The 27,487-nt window shown below is 40.8% G+C and overlaps 1 long non-coding RNA gene across 1 annotated transcript; it reads right to left on the reverse strand.

Moving 5' to 3' along the window:
- Positions 1-1,840: 1,840 nt before the first annotated feature.
- Positions 1,841-15,289, reverse strand: LOC135982310 (uncharacterized). The gene is made up of 3 exons (XR_010599582.1): positions 15,153-15,289; positions 13,175-13,242; positions 1,841-9,084 (listed from the first exon to the last, which is right to left on the reverse strand). It is a non-coding gene; the product is annotated as an uncharacterized LOC135982310 (long non-coding RNA).
- Positions 15,290-27,487: the final 12,198 nt, after the last annotated feature.

Here is a 27,487-nt window from a genome sequence, read left to right on the forward strand (position 1 = left end):
AACCCAAGTCTCACTCCTTCTGACCAGGAATTTAAAGGCTGCACAACTCCCTGCGTTATACTGCGATAACCTCAGCAAGCCAGTCTGCATAAAAGGCCAGTACCTGTAGTTTGCTTTCTCTCCAGGGTCTATGACCAGTGTATTGCCTGTAGTTATAAGGCTCCTTCACACAGTTCCTTCTAAGGAAGCACATTTACCCTTAAGGTTAAGCATTACAGAGAAAGCATATAGAAACAATACAAGAACCTATACACATGCTAAAAAGATTATCAGAGATCACTCCGAACTTCGAGCTCTGGAAGGCATCAGTCCTTCATAACCCACACCTAGGTTTTCCTTGTGGTTACAAGTTCATGTAAGTGTTTAAAGCAGAAACCAGGACAAAGACCCCAAGTCAGTTAAAGCTTGGGTTATTTATCCAAAGGTCCTCTTTTTGTCTGCTAGCCTACAGAGAATCATGTATGAGCCAGAATATAACAGCTCTCTCTGGAGCAGTTATAACCCGAGTGATTTGCCTAAATGATCCCCTGCTGTTTTCACTTCCTGGAGGAGCTGTGGTAACCCTCCCCACACATGGACTGCATAAAATCCCTGGACCATAATACATAAACCATTCACACACTTAATATACAGATAGTGCAGAAAGTTGCCCTGTCATGATGTCATCATCAGTCATAATTTTTCATGAAAGTTTCTGATATTTGTAAAGCAATAAAGGGGAATTTTGCTTAGCTTTACTTTTTAAAGTCCTCTGGGAAACCTGGAGGATAAAAGTCACTGTCTGCCTTTCTTTTGGACAAGTTACTTTTAATAGTTTTATAATCCATTTCAATAAATCAATGGGTGCACCCCGACCATTTTCTGTGCAGAGTTCCTGTGAATGAACACCATGTTCTTGAAGGTGACATAATTTGAATGGACTACATTCTCTTTTTTGCTAAAATTAGGATATCTCACAGGGAAAAAATCAGATGTAAGCTGGCCAGAAGAAAAATGCACACCACAGTCATTAGATTATATATACCATACTTTTGCTATAATTCAATCATGAAGTTCATAGCCATTATAAACAACTTGAACTATATCTTTGCAGTTTACATATTGTTCAATTCTTCAGTCATACAGTACATATATAATTTTATATAATGTATTAATGAGCAGTGCTTGATAGTTATAAAACTGAAGAATTTCAGAACTATTCAAAAAATTTCAGAACTACTCAGCTACTTATCAGATACTGTCATTTTTGGCTCAAGAGGTGCAAAACTTCCTGGTTTTAGTGGTGCACAGAACACTTACTGTCATGTTCTCCTCATTGCTAAATTATATGAAGTTTGAGTTTTGTTGAATGGTCCTGATGCCACGCACAGGTTGGGTGTTAGGAGATGTATGTTTTATTTCTACCTCTGCCAAAGGCTTCCTCTGTGTCCATGGGCAAGGAACTTAACTTCTCTTTGCCTACTTCTCTCTCTAATGGGGTAATATCTGTCTACCCCACAGAAGTGTTATGAGGCTTAAAAGTGCCTTAAGAAGGAAAATGCTATGGAAAAGAAAACATTATTATTACCTCTTCAGTTATTCCACTCCTACCTATTGACCACTAGTAAAGATTTGATCAGGGTGTCATTTCTGTTTGTTGGGAGGAGGAATAAAACTCAGCTTGAAGGTTCTCTCAAGTGAGGTATGCTAACTAATAAAGACTTCATCAGTGGATTCCAGAGAGGCAAGGAATCCCTTAGTCCAATAATTCACATGCACTTTTAATCAGGACACCTGTCACCTCTCACAAATAGATTCCACATGGGACATTAGTTATTCCTGCAAAGCCCCCTCTCCCACCATCAACTCTTGAAGCATTTTTCCTAGGCAAAACCCCCACTCTGAATAACAGTTACTCTCAGAAATGAATGCCAGAGCTGGGAAGATGAGCTTGGCATCTGGATACTTATAGCTGCCAGGTGTATCCTATGTATGACCACAGCTGTTCACAGTGATAACTGAAGAAAAAAGAGGAAGCGAGAGAGAGAGAGAGAGATAGGCATTAGGAACCAGCAAGAGGCAATGCTATGTTATTATTTTAATTACATGGGGGTGCTGATTTGCTTTGTAATTGCAAAGCTACATTGTTGTTGAAAGTCCAAGATATGCATGGAAAGACACTCTGGATGTAAGTTTTCAATAGAAGTGGAGGCTGCCAACAAGAGGGCTGTTTAGACACCCCAAACAGAGGAGGAGAAGAGAACAGTGATGACTTCTTCCTATAATTTTGGAAGACCTAGATCCACCTCCACCAAGTTAACTAAGCCACAAGAATAAAAGACACAGGAAGGGAAGCAGAAAGCTGTAAAATCACTTTCCTAGGGTATGTGCCATAATAACTTAACACAGATCACTTTGTGATAAAAATATTTTTTTAAACACAGGAGGGGGGGTTAAGAGAAAATATACAGATACTAAGTGTTTAAAAGTTCCCCTCCCCCCAATGCCATAAAACAATAGCAAATGTAGTAGATGCCTGGGGCCTGATTTAAAGAAAAAGAATGGTATTATGTTGGGTTGTTTTGCAAGTTCTTGCAGTTTGGGCATTTTACTGTTGATTTACAGAATACCAACCAAATATGTATCAGGAAAATATGCATGCTGACCATAGGCAAGGTATTAGGGAACAATCTTTGCCCCAGTGCAGTGGCTCTTTACATGACCAGAACAAAACCACACCCATAACTTTAGTCCCCTAAGTTTCAATATGCACTAATTCTACTAGCAACCCAGAACAATCAGAAACTTAATTCTTTTTATACAAATATGACTAAACACAGGGATGTTACAAAAACAGCCCTAACCATGCAATATGATCTATGTGGGATGAGACCTGTGCCCACACCAACTCTCATTGAAGTGTCTGTGCAGATACAATTGTAAATTTTGGATTAACATTGCATAGAATTAATATTTGAAATATACACTGGAAATAGTCATATTCCACTTGCAGTTCACATACTGATGCAGCATCCTCTTGCTTGCAGGGGAAAGCTGATCCAGAATTAACCACTTGTTCATAAGGGACCAGGTAGTGTCCCTAAACCCTCTCACAATGATCTTATGATGTCCTTGAACTTGGACATACTTGTGACCATCAATTTAATTAACTTTTCAACATTAAATACAGGACCATCACAGAATTACAGTATTGTCCAAAGTGAACCTGCTAGGGCAAATTTATAGCACACCTGCTGAGGATGTATGTTAAAGGGAGCTGTACATGTGAGGAGAGAAAGAATGGTCTTGTGGTTAATACACTGGAGATCTGGAAGTCAACAGATCTGGATTTAAGACCCAGCTCTGTGACAGACTTCATGTGTGTCCCTGGGCAAGTAATTTAATCTCTTTGAATCAGTTCCCCCATCTGTAAAATGGGAACGATAAAACCAAGGATAGAAGAAAAGTAGTTTTTTCTCTTTACGGTGTAAGTGTTTGGGACAGGAACTGTTTCTCACTGTGCCTAGCATACCAGAGCCCCATTCGTGGTTGGGGACTCTAGGTATTTATTATACTGTATCACCTGTTAACAATATAACACACTACCCAGTTTCTTTTTACTCGAAAGCTACTTGATTTACTTCCCAATGTTTATAACATCTACAGTGCAGGTGTGGTTTGTTTTAAACAGGAAATACAACAGGTTAAGAATTTAAAAACAAAACAAACCCAGCAATTTGGTCTCCCTATCCATATTTACACAGCAAATGCTACAGATGATTAGCTACTATTTTTAATTTGTAACTATCACGGGTGACAGAGAGCCTGCCTTTTCCTCATTGTCATCCTACTCCACATTCGTGAATGGCAAGCTCACCTCAAGGTGTATCCTGCAGGTAACGTGTTTGCTAATCAATGAATGTCAGTTTTTTAACATTAATCTTAACAGGTGAATCCTTCAGTCAGTGACAGCAACCTCAGCACTGGAAAAAAAACGCTTAGATTAAGTGCTTGAGGGTGAGCAGCTATTTTGTTACATTTTAAGAATGTTCAGAACTGGCTGTATCTGCCTCTGGTCCTGCCAATAGAGCAGTATTTATAATGTTGTAGGGGATAACACAGCTCTTGCACATAGTCCTTGACCATTTAAGATTCCGGACTGGCAGTTTCTTTTTTGGCCACTTTGGGTATAGAAGGCTTTCCCTGTCTCTATTAGGCCTCAATATACCTCTTCCTTCAATTCCCTCCTTATAACATATCCCTTCCTCAGCTCCTATAAGTTGCAGTTCTCCCTTCTGAGAAATAAGAAAAAAATGAAAAATAAATGGTGAATAAAAATAATGTAACTGCTAGAGCCAGATAAAAATTTTCGGACTGAACAGTTTTTCATCAGAGTGCTGATTTGACAAATTTGAAACGTTTTATGGAAACAGATTGTCAAAATTATCAAAATGTTTATATAAAGGTTGAAAAATTTCATTTTGGCTATTGAAATGAAGCATTTCATTCAGATGACAATTAAATAAATATTTAATTTTGTGAAAAATTCCAAGACTGACTTTTGTCCCAATTCAGGATGAAACCAAGTTTTGAGATCTCAGAATTTCAGGATGGAAATTCTGAATTTTAACCAGTCCCAATAACTACTATGCCATGTTCTAAACATATCCATTCAGTCACACAGCATTTCATTATATCTCTTTTTTCACTCTCCATTTATATGGGACCAGATGTTCAGAAGTGCTGAGCACCAACGGCTCCCACTGACTTCAGCTGAAGTTACAGATGCTTTCACCCTCTATAGACCCTCTTAGCCTTCTTGTTTCCCTCTTTGGCGCTACTCAGTGGAAGAGTTACTACTGCCCAGAGGAGGAAAGAACTGTAGAGTAGTGCCTGCTCCCACATATATGGTATGGGTTAACACCATGTATGAGAAGTATAATGCTGCCATTGCTACTGTATACTGAAACAATATCTGCCCTGATTCTTCTTCTTTTCCCCTATTTTAGCTAGTTCATCCTGTGTCTTTTCCTTTATTTCATTAGATTATTTTCTCATTCATTGGCATTTAAAATCCAAAATAAACAAAACACTGGCTTATCAACTGGGTGCCCTAGCACTATTGCTGGCTTGCCACTTCACTGCCAGAGTTATTGCTTTTATCTCCATATTGTCTGCTCATTTAGTCTGTCGCTCTTCTTTTTCCATCCCCTCTCTGCCCACATCTGCAATTAACATGAAGTTTCATCAACTTGTAGCCTGTTGCAGTACTACCTAAGTAGATTTCACCTCATTAATTATCTTGGGGAAATTTCTCAACCCACAATCCCACACCCACCCTCTCTCTCAATTTAAAGAAGTTTTGAAAAGAACATATGCAGCTAAATTGCTGTGTTCGGTAATTTTTTTAAAGTATGAAAGCTGCTAAAATATTATTAAAAATAGGGTCACTATTGTTCTTTCTGCTCATTATTCATTGCTCTTAAATATTCACCTTTATCACAAATGAAAAAAGAGACAAGGCAATTTTGTTCCAAATGTGTTTGAAAGCAGAAAGACAAACTTGAAATAGTCTAATGTCAGGAAACAATTACATTTCTATATTCATTTTTAAAAACAATAGCACCCATGTTAAATACAGTGACATCTTCTAAAGGTCATTCATCTGACTTCCCCTTAAACCAGGGAATGTTGTTTCCCCATCTTGCCGCTTGCTGACAATCTGATTGGCCATCATCCCATTTCACTGGAAGCTGCTAGAGCTGATCAGGGGTGTTATCAGCTATGACTTTTATTGCTGCTGCATAGCAAACTTAGCAATAAAGAAAACTGTAAATTCAGGATTTATTCTTTGCAGGGGTGTACCTCATGCTTGGAAGATTAATGAAGAATTCTTGGTTCATTGTTTATTAAAGACACGTCTATCCTATGGCATTTTAATTGTAAATCCACTCTTTGACATCCTAACTAATGGTTCCTGCTAAATTAATAAAAGCGACATATTAACTTTAAATCCCAGATAAGGTAAAGATTGCTGTTTTAATATCTCATCCATATCCTTTATCTTTCTACAGGGGCTTTCAGGCCAGTAGTTTTAATAACATGCATGAATGAAGATGCTCTTTTTTAACTCAAATGGTGGCAAAGAGTTTTTCCTTTATATTAGCAGACAATCAATTCCAATAGCTTTTTAATGCTTTCTTAAAGAATCAATTTTGAAGCAGAAGCTCTTCAGGGGACCCTCTTAAACTTCTTCACAGAGTCTCCTAATTTTCTATTACAATGCAATCTAAAGCAGCTACAAAAATAATGCAGATAATGTTTGCTGGGTAATGATTTCCAATTTCCCCATTCCATGTACCCTGTTATTAGGAGGATCATCTTGGCTGTGTAAATTAATTTTCAATTCACTTCAGGGGAACATTACAATGATTTATTCAGCACTGGTGCTGAAGAAAGTGTTGGGAGGATTTTAGCAATCCAAGAAACAAAAATCAATTTGTTCTGATTATCAGCATGTTAAAAAAAAAAGGGAGAAGACAAAAGGTTCAGTAGAATACACAGGTGCTTAGCATGCATGATAGAAAAGCATGTGATGTGGTACTGGGTGTCATCCAAAGTGCCAGAGAAACAAAAGGCCTGAGACTTACTGATCTTGCTCCATGTTTTGGGGCTGGGAGGGTGGGTGGGTGGGGGGGGGGAAAGCCAGCAGTTTCTATGATTTTTTTATACAATATTTTCAGGAGCAGGTCAACTTTTCAATCGCTAAAGCCATTTTTCCCCAGTCAGTGATGAGGTGATACTCACTCTAAGTTAGAATCAAGGAGAGCATTTCATAATTATGGTGTCATTAGTGATGATAGGTGAGAACTTGGGAGAACCCACAGGCCTAGAGTACTAGACATAATCAAAATATTTAATATCCATTACCCACTGAGACCACTGGATCCATATCTTCCAAGAATTTTAGACATACTAAGTAGCCGTGGTCAGAATGCCTGCCTATTTAAGTGCAGTAGGTTGTCATTTAAAAGTCAGTATAAGTAATAAGAATATCTGTAGTACTGCAGTATATTCTCATGCATAACATTATAGCTGGATAGGATACACTTTTCTCCTTCCATGAATATTTTCAATGTAAAGCATTTTTGTCATCCCAAATTGGGCTGAAAAGTCAAAATCTTTTACATTTCTATGAACTGAAAATTGAAAAAAAAAGTTGAGATGAGTTGAAATGTTTTGTTTTGATGATTTATATTTTGTAATATGTTTGACCATAAAAAGCTGAAATTTAAAAACAACCTCCAAAGTGATTTTTTTTCATTCAGAAAATGTTGAAATGAAACATTTCAATTTCAAAACTTTTTTTCAAATTGAAAAATTGGTCAGAAACCAACCCTTTACTGTACAGTTTTGGATTTGATGAATCAGAATTTTTCAATAAGAAACCATTTAACTGAAAAAAAATCCAGGTTTGTGGTACTACATATGAAGAATTGCTATTTTGTGTTATAGTAAGTGCAGGATGATACCTGAACCATAATGGCACCATTCACTATTAAAAAAAACAACTGACTGGGGACCTGATTTTTTTTTTTAAATACATTTGACTTATTACTAGTAAACATTAGGGTGGGATCAGAATGTTCAGCAATGGCCTAACTGCTTTTTATGTCAGGGGCAATTTTACTGTTGATGTCAAAGAGAGCAGACTTAGGCCAGCACTGTACTTTTTGAAAATCCCAGTTCTTCCACTCATTCTTTCATTGTGTAGAGCCTTATTCCATGAGTATCCCTTTTTGTTTCATAAGCATGAGTAGAGAGTCAGAAACTGGCCCATAATTTGTTACACAAACTTTTATATCTTTCCAAAACAAAATTGTAGAGGGGTAAGAGGGGGGTAGTTAGGGATCTGAACTGGTGTTATTTACTACAAAGATGACAGGGAACAGAGAGGAAATTGGGAGGATGCAATTGGGGGGAGGGGGGAACAGCAAACAGTACTGCGTAAGGCTGCAATCCAATGTCATTTCCCCCAAGTTGTCTGAAATCCAGAACTGGCTCCAGGCACCAGCGCAGCAAGCAGGTGCTTGGGGCGGCCAATGGAAAGGGGCAGCACGTCCAGCTCTTTGGCGGCGGGTCCCTCAGCCCCTCTTGGAGGGAAGGACCTGCCGCCGAATTGCTGCTGGCCCTGCTAAAATCATTATAGAAAAAAATTGTTAGACTCCTCCCAAGGAGCCCTGTATCACTGTAACCATAAATCAAACACAAGAAACAAATTGGCTACTGATTCATTAGGGGCCAAATTCAGTTGTTTCACAAGTTTTGTTTCACTGCTATCTTTAAAGACGTGTTTTTGTATGAATATTGGTAAATAGAATCAATAGTCTAAATTTATAATACTCTATAATTGTACAGCTCTTTTCATCTGAGGATCTCAATGTGGTTTATGAAGGTGGATAGCTATTACCTCCTGTTGAGAAAAGGAAAAATCGAGGCACAGAGAATTAAAGTGACATGACTAGCGTCAGACAGTGCAATCAATGGCAGAGTCTGAAATAGAATCTAAATCCCTGACAAAATGCTCCAAATAGTGGAGAACTCTGACTACTACTGTCACTTCAACTGTCATGTTGCTCTCCCCGTAAAAATCCCCAGTATTGTGTATCCAGGCCATTGTTAATAGACAAGCAAAATACTGTAGTATAAATTATCTTACTTGATAGCCCATATTTGATTGAGAATTCCTATTGTAACTGTAAATTAGTCTAGTAGGTTGGATTCATTTCATTGTTCTGTCTTCTCAGTAGTGCTAGCCAACTCAATGTACAATTTTTGGTTACACAAGACGAAAAAAGAAATGTTATAGTCTGGTGCCTTCACTGATAGCAAGAGAGTTAACGTAAAGGGAAATGGGAGAGTTGATTTCTGCTTAAAGGAGAAGAGCTCCTCTTCCTTTCCTGGGCTAAAATCAACAGCACTTCTTTGCAGCTTCCCTTCCTGCTTGGTTGATGCTGCACACTCTTCTCTTCTAGCTAAAGATGTGGTTAAAGTAGATTGGTTATCCAAATGAAGAAGCCCTTCTCCTGTACCTCCTTCCAGCATCTATGAAGAGGTGAAGGAAAATCGGACCTCAATGAGAAGTTATATAAACATATCCTCTGTCCTCAATCATCACCCTCCTGTAATTTCTCTCTTCCTTTCATGTCAGCAAAACAAAAAACCATTTTTTAAATGCTTATCCAAAATGTGGCAGGGGTAACATTTTTAAATATCACACCGCTATTGTAAGCAGCACAGTACATTGCAGGCTGAAAGAGTGCAGATTATGTCAACCTTCAGTAGGTATGGATGATATTAAAAGTAAGGTTCCCCCCCTTGCATCCAAAAAGCCATTAGCAAGGTTGTCAAAAAGAAGAGCCTATCAGGATTTCAAATAAAAGAAATGAAATATCCATTTATGACTACTTATCTCCCAGATCCTCTCTGCATCTTAAGCAGAAAGTGATATATCCTGACTTTAGAAACACAATTACCACATTTAAACATCTCTGCTGTAGGAAAATACCAAGGACTATGTACAACAGTAGGCAATAGAAAAAGAGAAAGAAAGGAAAAAAAGGAACAGGGGATGGGGGAGAGAGAGAGGCGGAGGAAAAAACAAAAAAGCTTACCTTCTGCCCCTTCCCTTTTCAATAAAGGAACTATGAGTGGTTTACACTCCAAAACTCTACTCTTGTCATATACAAAGAACATTACAAATTGCATCCTACTATTATGCACAAATAGGAAGATTAATATAAAGGAGTATGGCACAGAATTAATCAAAGTATATTAAGAAAGATGTCTGTGTACCCCTCTCTAGAGCTGAGAGAGAGAGAGAGAAAAGTGTTTATACATTAATTCCTGAGTCTCCCAAATTCTGTAATTCTCCATTTGTAGCCCCCGAAAGGGGGCAGATTAGTGAAAGAAATACCAGCATAGCCATCACTATGCTCTTTGGGAAAGGAAAATGTGATAGCATAGAATGTAATAGTAATGAATGATAATTATTTTTTACAGTTTTATTTTCACACCAAAGGATACTAAATCACTCAAACTAGGAGACAAACTGTCCCCTACCAGCATGGGCTATTTCTTCCTATGGTCCATTAAAATGATGAATTTGGATTCACAGGATTTTAAGTTGATCATTCCCTTGGACAAGCTAAATTTACCCTCCCCTCATGTTTAAATGCCAGGATCATCTGTATTGGACTCTGATCCTAAGAGCCCCCTTTTATGCCAACTGGAAAAGGGCACACCCAGCACAGCACATATTCTGTTATCAGAATATAGAGTCATAGAATCATAGGACTGGAAAGGACCTTGAGAGGTCATCTAGTCCAGGTCCCTGCATTCATTACAGGACTACAGATATTTAGCCAAACAGTGTCTTGTAAGGTATCATAAGAATACAGACACACTGATAATTAAGATTATTGCACAATGAATGTATGGTCATTGTATAAAGAATTGTGTTCTTAAAATATGTTCTGACCAAGCAATCTGAGTAGAGCAGATGAAACAACATTCCTTTGTTGAAAAATTTGTTTATCTGTTTGCCTGTGTCTCCAATGTAACTTAAGCAAGGTATGGCCAGAGACAGTGGAAGTACATTTATATCCAAGGTAAAAAGACTGACTAAGGTAATCAAAAAGGCAAATTGACCAGAGGATGAGGAAGACAGCATGGCCTCTGCTTCCCAGCAGGGGTGAGGAACTTTGTCTAGGTCTACTTTGCAGAGACTACATTTCAAAGGTTTACTGGATTATAAAAAATAAGGAGAGAGACACCCACAGTTATCCATCATTGAGGGGATAGCACCCTCATTCTGTGAATACTGGATCCTCTTGCTGGAAGGGCTGTAGGTGCTGGTGTCTTGATGTAAGTGAGAAAACCGCTTAGGCAAATCTTGCTAAAGTTAAGTCGTAGGCACTGGAAAGCGTTTTATTTTGATAGCTGAAACAGAAATTGGTTACAATCTCTGCTTACTGTCACTTACATTTATGTTCTTAATAAACCTTTTTTTTGTTTTACTATAAACCATCTCGGTGCTATTATATTGAATTAAGTGCAAGTCCTCAGTTTAACCCGATAGGCTGCAGTGTGCATTGTCTCTTTGGAAGCAGCAAACCTAATTATTTCTGTGAGTGTCCAGCGAGAAGGACTGGACACTGCAGAGACAAATCTCTGGGAAACAGGGGTTCACAGATTATTATCTGCAAGGCCAGGTTAAGACTGACAGTCTTGAGGAGTTTGCTGGTGAAGCAGATAGACTGATGTGGCAGGGAGCTGACACAGTGTAATCTCTAGCAAAGTTCACTCTTGCTAAGGCAGTTGGTTAACACAGTGGATTACTGTTCCGGGCTGCCCTGAGGAGAATGTCACATGACTCCTGTGCTTTCACACTGCTTTTAGACTCATGGCAGTATAGTTTCTGCAGAAGACATGTTCAAATGAATGTTTCTGGAGTCCACTACCTCTGAAAATCTCTTCAGGTATGGACAATGAACCTTGTTGTGGGGGAACCCATGTAGGTAAGAAGTGGCAGGATCAACATTAACTTCAGTATTCCTGCAGGTTTGAGGATGAGCGGATGTTCCAGAAAGCAAATATATTCCTTTGCCCTTCTTCCACAAGGCTTGGGATCAAGGAGAAGATATGATAGATCTGGAACTCCTTCCCATATTTATGCTTCTTCCTACCCATACCTGCTACTTTTTGCTGACCACCATCCTACTTAAGGAACTAAAATACTTTACAAAACTAAATGTGTAAATAAAGACAATTGTAGATCCCAAATCCTTGAAGATCCAATTTTGTCACCCTTATTCAGGTGGAGTAAGGTCTTATTCTGTAAGTAGTCCCATTGGGTCTCCTCACACAGGCTCTGATTCTGACCAATCCGAGTTTTGTCATTAAATGTGTGATCAACCACATAGTAAGGTACTACTCAGTCTAAGGACATGTCTACACTTACAGTGCTCAGTGGTGTAGTTGTACTGGTACAGCTGGTGAAGACACTATGCCGACAGGAGAAAGCTCTCCCATTGGCATAAAAACCCCACCACCACAAGCAGCGGAAACTATGTCAGCAGGAGACCCTTCTGCCAACATAGTGCTGTGCACACTAGCACTTTTGCTAGTGTAACTTATGTTGCTGAGGGGGATGGAATATTCACACCCCTAAGCAACACAAGTTTTGTCAACATTAGTAGTGTAGACATCGGTTGAAGTTTTGCCATCCTGACTAAGGCTGAGACTTGAAGAACATACTTTATATAAAGTCTTTCCCTACCAAATGTTTTATATATTATAGTTTTCTTTTGTTTACTTTTGGTCATACTATAGTTTAATGCTTGATTATATGGTTTAAGCACAATGTTTTCACCTAATTACGGAAGGCTCTAAAATATGAGGTGATCAAAACTTTGAGGTGTGCATCCTACTTCTATAATGGGACTAACCTAACCCTTGGAGCTGAGCACCAGGCCTTGTACTTTGGGGAGTTCAGACTGGCTCCATCTCTGTCCAAAATAGATGGTAAGCATGTTAAGTTTATCTACATGATTTTTTTTCCAGAAACCCAAATATGTGTTTTAATACTGTATTATTTATATTTGCATTTCATGTTAATATTTTTAAAAAATTGAATATATTCAATTGAATAGACAAGGTGGGTGAGGTAGCATTTTTTATTATATCAACTTCTCTTGGTACGAGACACAAGCTTTCAAGCTGCACAGAGCTCTTTTTCAGGTCTGGAAAAGGTATTCCCAACATCACCGCAAAATGCAAGGTTAACACCTCTGCAGTCATAGGAGAAAAAGAGGGGGTTACTGACTGTTGTAATAAGATATAAATTTAGTGTCTGTTAACAGACCATTCTACTTTGAATAGTCCCTTACAATACGTACTAACTACTTATGCTAAACAATCTGTTCTACCTGCCATGTTGCTGAGAAGACCTTTCCCAGACCTGAGGAAGAGCTCTGTGTAACTTGAAAGCTGGTCTCTCCCACACCAACAGAAGTTACCTTCAACTACCTTGTCTCTCTAATGCCCTAGAACCCACATGGCTACAACTACACTTTAATTGAATATAAATTTGCAAATCAAATTGTTTAAGGTTGACTTCCATCTGTTCACTGACCTTCAAAGTCTTGAGTTCAGCCCTCAGGCTTCTATATTTTCTTTGCTACACCTGAAGACAATGAGAACCTGTGGAAAGAACACAGGAAATAGTTCTTTGCACTGAATGAGATGTTTGGTCCTGATCCAGTTCCCACTAAAGTCAGTGGGAGTTGGATCAGGCCATTTTAATGTAGCAACCATTACACGAAACCTGGTGACCTGAACTCAGATGTTAATAAGTTGGACACAAAACCACCCTTTCCTTCACAAGCTTCTATTTCTTTAAGGACAGATTCTGCATGGGTGTTCATTCAATTAGGGAGAACTGGAACAAGAAAGCAATTCTCCTGGTCCTCATCCTCCTTCAACTCAAAGGCTAGAGGGGTGTCAATACTAGCACCTGTCACTAATATCCCATAGGTAATAGAAGACTTGCAAAATCATGGTGGAGTATAGTCATATCAATGGGGACACATGCTACACTTTCAAAGAAAGGAAATGGTGAAGCCATCTCTCAACATAATCATTCCAGTGCTGCAGAAGCATTATCCTTGCCTGTGTGCTCCACAAACAAAATGCCTCTAAGGACTGGAACGCATGTACTTTGTTTCCATAAAAACATCTTGCGAGGCTCAGAAGAGCAAGGCTATCAAATTTTAGATAAGTTGTTTGTTCCTGGAAATCCTTCACTGATTGCACACATATATAGGAACTGTAGGTTCAGACAGGCAGCTAAGGAATACAGTTCCCCAATTTACATACACTTATGTAGGTATTTGTAATTTTGGTCACAACAGATGTATGAACATTTTATTGTTCATACACAATCTTAATGAAGGTCTATGAATTACAGTACAGGGCAATTGTTAGTACAGTATCATATGTTTTCTCTTGAGAAAAGGTCTATATTTTTTATCCCTATGCCAAATCCTTTCATGGCTTTTAATAGGGAATATGTTAGATGTTTCAAAATGACCTCTCTGGACAGTTACCTGTTCTCTCACATGCCTGGCCAGCACAAAACTGGTGCTAAATTGGACTCTTTTGCATTCTCTCTCCACAACACAACATCATTTATTTAGGTAATATTTGTTTGCAATAATTATCTGACCTCCACAAAGTCTTATTTGTATAAACACAAATTAAATTTGCTAGCATTGTCTTCTATACCAATTTTGAATAGAACACTGCTCAATTAAAACAAAGACATGATCTAGCAGAAAGTTGGGCCTGAACCTGTATAATATTGTCTGAGGTTGTTATTCACATCTAAAACAATTCAACCTTTGTATAAACTTAATAAAAACCTACTCAGTCTATTCTCAGTGGAACATTAATGAGAAATCACTAAATACTGTATAGTAAGACCATTTTTTGTTGTAAAAAGATAAATGGGCTTTAATTCTTAATTTTAAAAGGTTGTTAGTATGTACAGTTGAGCACAGCTCAGAATGTTATTGTAACAGGGGTGCATTCACCTCTCACGAGTGATCCCTGGCGGTGTGTGTGCGCCTTCGCTCTCTCTCTACCAGTTTGTGGTGGGTCTTTGCTGACTCAGCCCTTGGCCAAGTCATACAGTCTGTCTGTGATAAAAGACAAGCAAACCCCTTTTGGGGTACAAGTCCAACAGGGGCCTCTAAGTGCCCTCTGTAATGCTTCTCTCAGTTTGTCCCTACTCCAGACTAGAGCAGTGCCCCAGGGCTTCTTCCCTGGAGGCAATATTTTCACAATCTTAGGGCCTCTCTGGCCACAACTCTCCAGCTGGGCCACTACAGTTCAGTTCCCCCCTGCTCTGGGCATGCCTCAATGTTCCAGCCACTTCCCCACTGTGACTAATGAAGGGGCACAGGGGGGACCCAGGCCCACTCACTACTCCAGGTCCCAGCCTAGGGCCCCTGTAGATAGCAGCTGTCTGCTGGGTCCCTTTATCTAAATCACACTGCTGCTCTAATTCCCTGGGCCACTTCCCCACAGCCCTGTACTGTCTTCACCCTTACCTCAGGCAGGGCCTTGTCCTCATGGAGTCCCCACAACTAGCTCAGGGCTCCTTCCCACTCTCCCTGGCTTCTGGCAGCACTATCTCAACCAAGGACCTGCAACTCCCTCAGCCAGCTAACCATCCACTCTCCTCCAGCTCCACAAAGGAACTAAACTCACTCTGGCCTTGCAGCTCTTCTTATACAGACCTGCTGGGCCCTGATTGGCTGCTTCCCACACAGCAACTCTTGCCAGCTTGGAGGACCTCTCTACTGTCCTTTCTGGGGCAGGGTGTGGTAAGGCCACAAGGCCTCTAGCAGGGGGCCTCAGGGTCTTATTCACCCCATCACAAGTACCATTTATCCTAAGGCCTCATATCAAATATTTAATATTCTTTCAGAAATACATTATTGGCTTTGGAAATGGTTTGGTAAGTTAATTGTAATAGCGGGGCTGGGGTGGGGGGATGAGCTGACTTTCAATTTTTATTTGTTGCATAGTCTAAAATCATAGCATGCCAAGACTGAGATTTTCTCTTTGCAGGAGAATGTCAAAGTGGGAACTTCAATGATCCACACCTTATCTGAAGTATGCCTCTCTTTTGCAATCGCACACTGTTTTTAAAGGCTTTTCCCAGTCCTGTGTGTCAATAAATACTTCTATTATAAAAAAAAATCTGTCTCAAACCATTTTGGACTGCTCAGGCAGCACAGCAATGAATGTGGAATGGGTAGACAGATTAGATCAAGTAATAAAAAGCTTTGTCCAGAGACATCTAGCTGTTTCGTCTGGTTTGATGAGAACAAAATGTTTTAGGCAATCATGCTTTTGCGTAAGCTTTAAGGAGTGGTTAGCATTTTGTCATTAAAACTATATGTAACAGTTTGGATTCAATCCAGTTTATGGCAAATATCACCACTGAGTTTGTGGGAACCTACACAAGTTCTCTGCAACGGTTTTTTGCGAGCTTGACAAATATCATTTCTACATTCCTCCTTGGGATGCTGCAGTTACATTAAACTTTCCATTCTGATGCTGTGTGAAGCAAACAAATAAAAACTAAACACCCCCTGCAATATTAAAATGAAGTGCTGCAGACAGAATAGCTTTGTTTTATCAGGATTTCCAGTCCCAGGTCTTTAGCTTTGGATGCTTTTGTATGACTTAAATATCATTCAGCTGTGCTCCACATCTGAAACTGCTAGCATATAAAGGAAATGGAAGCTGTTCTCCAGCACTGTATCCAAAAAAGACTATATGATTACAATCTATTGACTGTAAGGAAAGTGGGTTGATTTTCCTCTATTTGCTATCATCAGCATCAGCATCATCTTTGTCAAGAAAAACGGTGCTATTTTCTTGTAACAGACTTTGTGAAGGGAATGAAGTATCAGAATTTAATGCCTAGAATACAATATCTTAAGAATGGTAGTGGTAAATTACTTTGACCTTTATAATATTCTTTATTTTGGTTGGCTAGTCATCCTATTCCTTCCTATTTAAGCTTTACCCATTTCTGAGGAAGGCAAGGAATGGCTAAGTACTAAACGTGAAAATGTCAAATGCTACCAGACTCCAAGGACATACTAGACATTCAAATTCTGATATTTTATTATTATAGCAAAGATTGCAACAAGAGTAGAAAATAAGCTAACATTAATCCACTCTCCTGGCAGCCAGTAACAAAGAGAAGAAATGGTACAGGCCATCCCATTACAATTTTAAGATATTCATTTTGTGGTTCCCTTCAGAAGCTGCTCATCCTTTCTCAGATGAGTCATAAACAATGGAGCCTTTGAAAGCTATTACAGGTCTGTACATGCTGTGCTGTTACTTTTACCAAGAAAACCTGGAAGCAATGGAAGTACAACTACTAAGACTGCCTCTCTAACAAAGCCTGCTAAATCCACACCTCCAATATTGCCCTTCTCAGTACCCTTCCCCAGGAGACACCACAGTTAAAATAGGGGTGGAAGGACTCTCTCACTTGCATTCCTTTGTTTAATCTAGATCGCTTTCTCATGCTTCTGAAGTAATTTTTGCACCCTATATCTCATCTCAGTAAAACCCTATCTTTCCTTCTCTCCTTCCCACATTTATTTGTACTGAAATAGTATGATCAAGGTACAGTAAGAATGCAATAGCTTCAGTTAGCTTATACACATGAATCATAGAATCATAGAATATCAGGGTTGGAAGGGACCTCAAGAGGTCATCTAGTCCAACCCCCTGCTCAAAGCAGGACCAATTCCCAACTAAATCATCCCAGCCAGGGCTTTATCAAGCCGGGCCTTAAAAACCTCCAAGGAAGGAGACTCCACCACCTCCCTAGGTAACGCATTCCAGTGTTTCACCACCCTCCTAGTGAAATAGTTTTTCCTAATATCCAACCTGGACCTCCCCCACTGCAACTTGAGACCATTGCTCCTTGTTCTGTCGTCTGCCACCACTGAGAACAGCCGAGCTCCACCCTCTTTGGAACCCCCCTTCAGGTAGTTGAAGGCTGCTATCAAATCCCCCCTCATTCTTCTCTTCTGGAGACTCAACAATCCCAGTTCCCTCAGCCTCTCCTCATAAGTCATGTGCTCCAGACCCCTAATCATTTTTGTTGCCCTCCGTTGGACTCTTTCCAATTTTTCCACATCCTTCTTGTAGTGTGGGGCCCAAAACTGGACACAGTATTCCAGATGAGGCCTCACCAATGTCGAATAAAGGGGAACGATCACGTTCCTCGATCTGCTGGCAATGCCCCTACTTATACAGCCCAAAATGCTGTTAGCCTTCTTGGCAACAAGAGCACATTGTTGACTCATATCCAGCTTCTTGTCCACTGTGACCCCAAGGTCCTTTTCTGCAGAACTGCTACCTAGCCATTCGGTCCCTAGTCTGTAGCAGTGCATGGGATTCTTCCGTCGTAAGTGCAGGACTCTGCACTTGTCCTTGTTGAACCTCATCAGGTTTTTTTTGGCCCAATCCTCTAATTTGTCTAGGTCCCTCTGTATCTGATCCCTACCCTCTAGTGTATCTACCACGCCTCCTAGTTTAGTGTCATCTGCAAACTTGCTGAGAGTGCAGTCCACACCATCCTCCAGATCATTAATAAAGATATTAAACAAAAGTACCAAGTTTAGAGGAAACCAAGAGCAGTATCATAACAAATATATGAAAAATGGCAGCAGATTTTTTTGTATCTTCACAGTGTTTTAATACACCCATTTTCCATAAACATAATAATGACACTCAAACATAAAAAGTAAAGACTGTATAAGATTCAGAATCATGTTTTATTTACATATCCCATTTAGATTGCCATAGAGTTGTAGCTTGCCCTAAGTCAGCTTAATATTGTCTTTGTGCCAAAAAGAAAAAAAAAGTAGGAACATATTTACACCGAGCTTCATATAATATAATTGCTACATAAAAACAAAGGGCCAAATGCCTGGAGCTGCATCAGTTCACACAAGCAGAGAATTCAGCTCAAAATGTATATGTCTGTTTGGTGGATTTTTTTGTTTTGCTTGTCCACTATTAATTTCCATCACTAAATTCAGAAAAGAACATCTAAATGAAAACAAAATCCTGTAATTTGTCTTGCAACATCAGAGAAACCAAACTCTCTATGAAGCCACTCAGTCTCTGTCAAAGGAGTGCATCACTTTCAGGTCCTCCCAATAATATTCCTGCTGGATAAAATCAGATGAGTATGTAGATCTTGTAATGGTTCATAAGGTTTACACGAGGGTAGAAACCTACCGTAACAGTGAAACTTGTCAAAAGCAAATCTAGCCTAATAATGAACAGAATTTGTCTGTTCAATCTCATTTTCAACTTATGGTGCCTTCAGCAAGGATTATATTAAATGCTTTGTGAAGGATGCCAAGGCCTACATTTACAGAAAAAAAAAATGTGTACCACATGTACCTTGTCTGATTGCCCAGTTGCAGTAATTGCACATGCAGATGACCACACAACTGGACACACATTTTTCTGAAAACATATGATTAAGTTATTGAGTTCCAGTATAGTCATGATTATGAAAACGATACTAAACCTGATGACCATGTAATCAGTGTAAATAGTATTTATTGATGACCTGCAGCCAGACCCTCTTAGGCTATGATCTCATCAGCTTTCACAAGCTAAGAAAGTTTGGATCTAATCAGTACCTGCATAGGAGACCACCATGGGAAACATGGAGGGCCAGATCTGATGATGTACATTTGCTTGCGTACCCCAGCTGAGGATGTGACCCAAAGTGTTACAAAAAGTGGGGCTGGTAGTTCATTAGGTGATATTCCCTCAGAGATAGTATTGAACCAATGTTCAAACACTGTTGGCCTAATTCTCCACTTCTACACCAGTTTTATGCTGGTGGAACTCCACTGACTGTAGTGGGGCTATGCTGGTGTACAACAAGAGCAGCACAGTGGAAAATCAGGCCCCGTGGTTTATCTGAACAGGGAAAACATTTAGCTTATGAAAGTGAATCATTTATGTAAAAACAATGTCCTTATGGAACTTAAATATCCCATGAAAGTGTAAGAATGTTGGCCAGGGCAATATCTGATGTTTACGTTCTACCTACCCTACCACCCCTTTAATTTCAAATCAGAAGATATTCTTCATTTCCTCTCTTAAACTGCATTAGGCATTGTTAAATAGCTGCTGTGTTCCACCCAAGAGGTGACGGAAGTGATTCTTGAAAAGTCTGAATTCATTACATTTATGTTATATGGTAACACTCTTGTCTGAGATTCCCTCAGAGGAGATCCTACCAAGACGCTGTGTGGGATGGAATGGAGTAAGCTACTCAGTTCAACTCTTCTCATTTAAACTCAAATCATATCTTGGTTGTATTACAGCTGTAACTGATTCTATAATATACTGAGGAGATATCACAGAGTAAATTTTGAATGGCCCAAATAATATTACCCTTTTATAGCTGCATCACTTCCAAGAATCACTATAAACATATCTTATTGAAAGTGCTCACTTTGGTTAGTGTAGATGCAGGAATACAGAAATGTGAGCACTGAAATATGTTTCAAATGTAGCCATAACTTTTCCTAATATTAGAGTTTATTTTATAGTAAGTGCCTATTAAACCTTACTCCCTGGTTTAATGTTGAAAGCAGACAACCGAATGTAAGTACCTGGAAGACTGAACAGCCAGATTCACAATATCATCTTCCAAGGAAATTTATGCAAATCTTCACCATGGTTCAACATACAAAGTATTGGCAGAGGGATTAGAAGTCATGCAAAAGGGACAGAGTGTGCATGCACCTTGATCCCAGGTGAAATTATGGGAAAAGTGGTTGTAGGGCCTACCACAATATTCTCTATATACTATGGTGCCCACCAAGTCCATCCACATGATGGCTATGTTGCCATTTGTCTCATGTTCGTAGCTGTTGAGAGATTTTTCTGGAAGATAGAAGCCCAGTGTTATCAGTTCTAGATTTAATTGGAAATAACAGGATTTTAGCCCTGCTGAAGCTAGACAGAAAAGGGTACAGACCTCAAGCAATTTTGAGCCCTGCTTATGCATAAATGCCCTTGGATTGGTTGCCCACTTTCTCATGTTCTGGGTAAGAGCAGCCAATCAGAGCTTCTCCAGGAGGGAAGCAGAGATTTCCCCCTCCCCTCTGCACAATCTCCTTTTTGGCTCCTGGGGAGGGAGGGAGGAAAGAAGTGTATACTATTTTCACAAGAGGAAGCAGAAAGAGTCCAGCTACTGCAACAGGGTGAGGGAGGGTGGAGGGCTCCTGATTCATACTGAGAAAGTAGGGCAATTGGCTAGTTATCTTAGGTGCATGTACACGAATGCAAGAAGCCTGGGAAACAAGCAGGAAGAAATGGAAGTCCTGACACAGTCAATGAACTATGATGTGATTGGAATAACAGAGACTTGGGGGGTTACTCACATGACTGGAGCACTGTCATGGATGGGTATAAACTGTTCAGGAAGGACAGGCGGGGGAGAAAAGGTGGAGGAGTTGCACTGTATGTAAGAGAGCAATATGATTGCTCAGCACTCCAGTATGAAACTGGAGAAAAACTTGTTGAGAGTCTTTGGGTTAAGTTTAGAAGTGAAAGCAACAAGGGTGATGTTGTGGTGTGCATGTGCTATAGGCCACCGGACCAGTAGGATGAAGTAGACAAGGCTTTCTTCAGACAACAGAAGTTTCCAGAACACAGGGCCAGGTTCTAATGGGGGACTTAAATCACCCTGACATCTTCTGGGAGAGCAATACAGCAGTGCACAGAAAATCCAGGAAGTTTTTGGAGAGTGTTGGGGACAACTTCCTGGTGCAACTACTGGAGGAACCAACCAGGGGCCATTCTCCTCTTGACCTGCTGCTTACAAACAGGGAAGAATTGGTAGGGGAAGTAGAAGTGGGTAGCAACCTGGGCAGCAGTGACCATGAGATGATTGAGTTAAGGATCCTGACAAAAAGAAAGAAAGCAGAGTAGCAAAATACAGACCATGGATTTCAGAAAAGCAGACTTTGACTCCCTTAGGGATTTGATGGGCAGGATTCCCTGGCAGGCTAATATGAGGGGGAAAGGAGTCCAGGAAAGCGGGCTCTATTTTAAAGAAGCCTTATTGAGGGCGCAGGAACAAACCATCCCAATGTGCAGAAAGAATAGCAACTATGGAAGGCCATCAGCTTGGCTTAACACTGAAATCTTCGATGAGCTTAAACACAAAAAGGAAGCTTACAAGAAGTGGAAACTTGGACAGATGACTAGGGAGGAGTATAAAAATATTGCTCGAGCATGCAGGGGTGTAATCAGGAAGGCCAAAACACAACTGGAGTTGCAGCTAAAGGGATGTGTAGAGTAACAAGCAGAATTTCTACAGGTATGTTAGCAACAAGAAAAAGTCAGGGAAAGTGTGGGATCCTTACTGAATGGGGGAGGCAACATAGTGACAGATGATGTGGAAAAAGCTGAAGTACTCAATGCTTTTTTTTGCCTTGGTCTTCACAGACAAGGTCAGCTCCCAGACTGCAGCACTGGGCAACACAGTATGGGGAGGAGGTGAGCAGCCCTCAGTGATGAAAGAACAGGTTAAGGACTATTTAGAAAAGCTGGACATGCACAAGTCCATGGGTCCAGTTCTAATGCATCCGAGGGTGCTGAGGGAATTGGCTGATGTGATTGCAGAGCCATTGGCCATTATCTTTGAAAATTTGTGGCGATCGGGGAAGATCCCAGATGATTGGAAAAAGGCAAATATAGTGCCCATCTTTAAAAAAGGGAAGAAGGAGAATCCGGGGAACAACAGCCTGGTGAGCCTCCCCTCAGTCCCTGGAAAAATCATGGAAACCATTTTGGAAGCAGTTGGAGGAGAGGAAGTTGATCAGGAACAGTCAACATGGATTCACCAAGGGCAAGTCATGCCTGACCAACCTGATTGCCTTCTATGATGAGGTAACTGGCTCTGTGGAAAGCAGTGGGCATGATATACCTTGAATTTAGCAAAGCTTTTGATACAGTCTACCACAGTATTCTTGCCAGCAAGTTAAAAAAGTATGCATTGGATGAATGGACTATAAAATGGATAGAAACCTGGCTAGGTTGTTGGGTTCAATGGGTAGTGATTGACAACTCAATGTCTAGATGGCAGCCAGTATCAAGCGGCATGCCCAAGGGGTCTGTCCTGGGGCCGGTTTTGTTAAACATCTTCATTATTGAAATGGATGATGGGATGGATTGCACCCTCAGCAAGTTCACGGATGACACTAAGCTGCGGGGAGAAGTAGATACGCTGGAGAGTAGGGATAGAGTCAAGAGTGACATAGACAAATTGGAGGATTGGGCCAAAAGAAATCTGATAAGGTTCAACAAGGACAAGTGCAGAGTCCTGCATTTAGGAAGGAAGAATCCCATGCACTGCTACAGGCTGGGGACCAACTGGCTAAGCAGCAGTTCTGCAGAAAAGGACCTGGGGATTACAGTGGATGAGAAGCCAACAGTGTGCCCTTGTTGCTAAGAAGGCTAATGGCATATTGGGCTGCATTAGTAGGAGCATTGCCAGCAGATCGAGGGAAGTGATTATTCCCCTCTATTCAGCACTGGTGAGGCCACATCTGGAGTATTGTGTTCCATTTTGGACCCCCCCACTACAGAAAGATTGTGGACAAATTGGAGAGAGTCCAACATAGGGCAACGGAAATGATCAGGGGGCTGGGGCACATGACTTATGAGGAGAGGCTGAGGGAACTGGGCTTGTTTAGTCTGCAGAAGAGAAGAGTGAGAGGGGTTTTGATAACAGCCATTAACTACGTGAAGGGGAGTTCCAAAGAGGATGGAGCTCAGCTGTTCTCAGTGGTGGCAGATGACAGAACAAGGAGCAAGGGTCTCAAATTGCAGTGAGGGAGATCTAGGTTGGATATTAGGAAACACTATTTCACTAGGAGGGTGGTGAAGCACTGGAATGGGTTACCTACGGAGGTGGTGGAATCTCCATCCTTAGAGGCTGGCAAAGGCCTGGCTAGGATGATTTAGTTGGGGTTGGTCCTGCTTTGAGCAGGGGGTTGGACCAGATGACTTCCTGAGGTCTTTTCAAACCCTAATTTTCTATGATTCTACTGAGGATGGTTGTGTTCCCTCTTCTCCCCACTCCATGTCATCAACAGGTTAACGCCTCATGGGTTCACCTCCCTCCCTTTTCCAGCCCTGGAGTCCCAAGCCTATGAGGAGGTGAAGAGTCCCCACAGCCGCAGGAAGGGCAGAGGTGTACAGAGGAACAAGGGGCAGATGACTGACAGGGGACAGAACAGATGTGCATAATGAATTGCTGGGCTGGGAGGAGACAGAATTAATTAATTAAAGCTTTGGGGCTGGCGGAGAAGCTGGGAGCTCTGCACCCCCTGGCAGCATTTTGTACAGATCTCTGTAATTTGATCTCACTGGGTCTTCCAGCAAAAGCTCCTGCAGTAGAGGACAAATTCACCTTACTCTACAAACATGGCAGAGTCCACAACAGTAACTGTGTACTCACACACACGATGAGTGAGGGGAGTTTAAAAATTAAAAAAACCAACACGATGACATCACCTTGTCTTTAACAATGCTTTTTGGACCAATCATGATGGTCTGACTCATGATTTTTGATTTTCGGGGAATTTGCAATACTAGAAGTTAAAGATCACACCTTAAGACACAAGTCAGTCCTTTGGTAATTGCTTTAAGAACTAGTCAGTTTGTAAGAGCTCATATGCAGACACTAAGAGGCACTGTGTTCAAAGATCAAAAGGTTTTTTTTCTCCTTTTAACCAGCAAAATCTAAGGGCAGGTCTATTCTTAAAATGCTGCATCGACACAGCTACGTTGATGCAGATATGCCCCTGTATTGTTTAATAAAAACAACAAGGAGTCTGGTGGCACCTTAAAGACTAACAGATTTATTTGGGCATAAGCTTTCGTGAGTAAAAACCTCACTTCTTCGGATGCATAGAGTGAAAGTTACAGATGCAGGCATTATATACTGACATATGGAGAGCAGGGAGTTACTTCGCAAGTCCGAAGTAACTCCCTGCTCTCCATGTGTCAGTATATAATGCCTGCATTTGTAACTTTCACTCTATGCATCCGAAGAAGTGAGGTTTTTACTCACGAAAGCTTATGCCCAAATAAATCTGTTAGTCTTTAAAGTGCCACCAGACTCCTTGTTGTTTTTGTAGATACAGACTAACACGGCTACCCACTGTATTGTTTAATGACAGGTTTCAGAGTAGCAGCCGTGTTAGTCTGTATCCGCAAAAAGAACAGGAGTACTTGTGGTACCTTAGAGATTAACAAACTTATTTGAGCATAAGCTTTCGTGGGCTACAGCCCACTTCTTTGGATGCATAGCTAGTGTAGATAGCTATGCATCCAAAGAAGTGGGCTGTAGCCCACAAAAGCTTATGCTCAAATAAATTTGTTAGTCTCTAAGGTGCCACAAGTACTCCTGTTCTGTATTGCTTAAGTGAAGATACACCTTCGCTGACAGAAGAGTTTCTCCTTTTGGCATAGTTAATCCACCTCTGCAAGAGGTGGTAGCTATGTTGACAAGAGAAGCCACGCACTGACATAGCGCTGTCTACACTGGGCTCAGGTGTGTGGATTTTTCATTCCCCTGAGTGACGTAGGTATACTGATATAAGTCTGTAGTGTAGACCTGGCCTTACTCAGCTTTAGTTACTACCCCTTCCTCCATAATATTGAAATATTAGTAGCCATATTTTGTATTCTTCCTTCTTTATTACATATTTTGTTTGAAAAACATTTGATTTGCTTCAGTGACAATTACACTAATTTTCTGTTTTGTTTTGTTTGGAATTACTACCATGTTATATCACATTTTTTAGTTCTCAGGCTTGAATGACTGATGGCTGAATGTAGTACTTCAGCACCTGACTTTAATAGTACTGTTTCTTTGCTATGATGTCGATAAAATGATGGGCCAGATCCTCAGTAAGTGTAAATGAGCATATTGCCATTAGAGTCAATTTAGCTATGTAGACTTGCACCAGTTTAGGATCTGATATATCATATATTTTCTTGAAGAGGACCAGTTACATACTGTTTTGAAAGCTAGTATCCATTTGTTTGAGATTTTTACTTTACATATAAATACTATTAAGATACAAAACCCACTGAGTTGTTTCTTTGCTTAAAAGGTTACATAAATTCCCTCTTGCTCTGCAACACAGCTGTTATAGCACATTGCGAAACTTCTGGGTTAACTGCAGCTAGTGAGTTATTGGCTATTTGGTATGTTTTATTTCACACAGGGACTGCTTTTGTTTCAGGGCCGCCCAGAGGATTCAGGGGGCCTGGGGTCTTTGGCGGCGGGGGCCTCTTGCCGCCGAAGACCCGGCACTTTGGCGGCGGGTCCCGGGGCGGGAGGACCCCCCGCCGTGGGTCTTCAGGGCACTTTGGCGGTGGGTCCCGGAACAGAAGGACCCCCTGCCGCCGAATTGCTGCCGAAGACCCAGAGTGGAAGAAGCTCCGGGGGCCCGGGCCCCACGAGAGTTTTTTGGGGCCCCCGGAGTGAATGAAGGACCCTGCTCCAGGGGCCCCGAAAAACTCTCGTGGGGGCCCCTACGGGGCTCGGGGCCTGGGGCAAATTGCCCCACTTGCCCCCCCCCCCAGGCAGCCTTGTTTTGTTTTTTCAAGCAAAACAATTTCCCTCCATCTCCAGGAGTGATCAAAATTATTTAAACAACGTGGGCAAGTGACACCATGGGTTAGTACTAGGGTTTTCGCCTCTAGTGAGCTGGATTAGAATCTTACTTTTTTTCTGAAAATAAGTGTGGTCTCATCCTAGTTATTCTTTTGTGCACAAAACTAGCATTGGTATGGTTTGGAGTCTGTGCTAAAGAGGCTTAATCCTGAAACAGGAGTGTGTTCCATATTTTGACTGACAAGGCTTAGCACAGAAGTGTGGGGAATCTTGTACAGAACCTGGCCAGTTCACACTCTGTCTGGATCAAGTCAATGCTAATGGTCCCTTGATTTCATTAGCACTAGATCACTCACAAATATGTCTCAAGCAAATATACCCCAAGCAAAACCAAACAGCCACATGTTTTCCTTGGCTACATTTTGAAATGTTCTAGATACTATTACAGAGTTTTGGGGTCTCCTCCCCAAAGAACCCATTAGGAGAACTGCTAAAAGGCCCAGAAGAAACAGACAGAATGGCCCGTTTCCTCTTCCTCCCTTGGGCCTGGAGAATCCAGCAGCAAGGTATTCGGACACCAGAAGAAGCTGACTCTTGTACAGTATTTTTCTCTCCTTACCTCCACTCTATTAGATTTTGTAACCCACTAAATCCCAAAAAGTTGAGGTGCAAGTGACACCTGCATGATGATTTCTCCTTAATAAAGGAGATCTTTCATATGTTAATTTAAAATTACTTAGGTCTAAGTAGTCCGTCTACCTCTAGCTCACAGTAAGGGGCAGCACATAGCTACACTACATAAGGAGCAGCCCAGGGAAGGAATTATGCCCCTAAAAGACTCAATTCCTTAACTTACTTTCCCAGGTGAAAGAGGAAGGGAGTAACATGGTAGCAGCCCTTGCCAGTAGAGGGAGTCTTACTCTCCTTCACTCTCTGTCCAGCTATGTGGGGTGGGCTACAATCTCTCTGTTACAGAACTTGAAATCTCAACTAACAAGTTTCTGAGAACCCCCAAACCAAGTGTGTGCTAGTGAAATAATAGTAATAAAAATAAGATGTTATTTCTTTTCAAATCCCCAGAGAGAAGCAGCGAGACACTTCGTCACACTCCCTATGGGTCAACATTCTATTCACAAAAAAGAAAAAAAAAAGAACCTTGGAGAAGGATAGGAA

This window comes from Chrysemys picta, chromosome 3, assembly GCF_011386835.1.
Source record: "Chrysemys picta bellii isolate R12L10 chromosome 3, ASM1138683v2, whole genome shotgun sequence".
Taxonomy (NCBI): domain Eukaryota; kingdom Metazoa; phylum Chordata; order Testudines; family Emydidae; genus Chrysemys; species Chrysemys picta.